This window comes from Cyprinodon variegatus, unplaced genomic scaffold (genome assembly GCF_000732505.1).
Source record: "Cyprinodon variegatus isolate N-32 unplaced genomic scaffold, C_variegatus-1.0 Scaffold1541, whole genome shotgun sequence".
In the NCBI taxonomy this organism is placed as follows: domain Eukaryota; kingdom Metazoa; phylum Chordata; class Actinopteri; order Cyprinodontiformes; family Cyprinodontidae; genus Cyprinodon; species Cyprinodon variegatus.
In genome coordinates, this window is record NW_015151994.1 from 73,383 (window position 1) to 75,202 (window position 1,820).

Here is a 1,820-nt window from a genome sequence, read left to right on the forward strand (position 1 = left end):
CATCGAGAGTATTTAAATGATTTTCAATCAGGAAAAAAATGTGCGATTAAAATGCGATTAATCGCGAGTTAACTCAGGCATTGATGCGATTAATCGCGATTAAAAAAATTTAATCGATTGACAGCACTAATATATATATATACTGTGTGCAGAATTATGAGGCAAATTAATGTTTCCACCACATCATCCTTTTCATACATGTTGTTCTACTCCAAGCTGTACAGGCTTCAAAGCCAACTACCAATTAAGTAAATCAGGTGGTGTTCATCTCTGTAATGAGAAGGGGTGTGGCCTAATGACATCACACCCTATATAAAGTGTGCTTAATTATTAGGCAACTTCCTTTCCTTTGGCAAAATGGATCAGAAAAGAGATTTGACAGACTGTGAAAAGTGAAAAATGGTCAGATGTCTTTCAGAGGGGAGCAGCAGTTTGGAAATATCCAAGCTTTTGAAGCGGGATCATTGCAAAATCAAGCGGTTCCTGGCAAATAGCCCACAGGGGCAAGAAGCGTGTTGAAAAAATAAGACACAAAATAATTCCCCTTGAATTGAGAAGGATGAAGCTGCCAGGAAGCCATTAGCCACCAGTTGTTCCATATTTTAGAGCTGCTACATGTCTGGAGCGCCGAGAAGCACAAGGTGCTCAATACTCAGGGACCTGGCCAAGGTAAGGAAAGCTGAAAAAAGGCCACCTTTGAACAAGACGCACAAGACAAAACATCAAGATTGGGCCAAGAAATCTCTGCAGACGGATTCCTCCAAGGTGTTTTGGTCTGATGAATGAGAGTGAGTCTAGATGGTCCAGATGGATGGATGGGCACCAGGCTGGATCAGTAAAGGCAGCAAGTTCCTTATCCACTCAGACGCCAGCAAGGTGGAGGTGGGGTAATGCTATGGGCTGCTATCATCAAAGATGAGCCTGTGGGACCTTTTCAGGTTAATGATGGAGTCAAGATCAACTCCCAGACCTACTGCCAGTTTCTGGAAGACACCTTCTTCAAACAGTGGAACAAGAAGAAGTCACCGTCATTCCATAGAAACCTGATATTCATGCGGGACGATGCTCCATCACACGCATCAGAATACACCACAGCGTGGCGGCCAGAAAAAGGCTTAAAGGAGAAACCATAATGACACCTGATCTGAGCCCCACGGAGAACCTGTGGTCCTTCATGAAAGGTGAGATCTACAGGGAGGGAAAACAGTGTCTGGGAGGCTGTGGAGGCTGCTGCACGCAATGTGGATCGCAAACAGATCAAGACACTGAGAGAATCTATGGATGGAAGGATTTAGAGCGTCATGGTGGAGAAAGGAGGCTATATTGGTCACTGATTTGTTTCTGAATGTCGCAAATGTTTATTTCTGAATTTTGAGTTGTTATATTGGTTTAGCTGGTGAAAATAAACATATGAGATGGGTATAGATTTGTTTTTTATTTCCTAATAATTCTGCACAGTAATAATTACCTGCACACACAGACATCCTCATTAAATGGCCAAATCTGAAAAAAAAAAACACATCAACTTCCAAAAATGGGAAACTTTGATATAAAGGAGTCTTTTGGGTTGATTGAGAACACAATTGTGGCCCAATAATAAAAATAAACCTCAAAAATACAACTTGCCTAATTCTAATTCAATTCTAATAAGTGAACCCCTATTATATCAAGTGTTGCTATAACCAAGTAGAAGATTAGTGTGAGATAATATAGAGATCAATTAAGCAAGAAGCCCAGTGAAGACAACAGCAATCCTCTATTAAAAGCATACTAAGGCCCAGATGGCCACCCACACTAAGCCTGGTTCTGCTGGAGGTTTC

At 41.5% G+C, this 1,820-nt stretch overlaps 1 protein-coding gene across 1 annotated transcript in view; it reads right to left on the reverse strand.

The window, feature by feature from the left end:
- The window catches only part of LOC107103844 (SH3 domain-binding protein 5-like), a 15,210-nt gene that overhangs the window by 9,853 nt on the left and 3,537 nt on the right, over nucleotides 1-1,820 (reverse strand). The gene's annotated exons all lie outside the window — the stretch shown is intronic.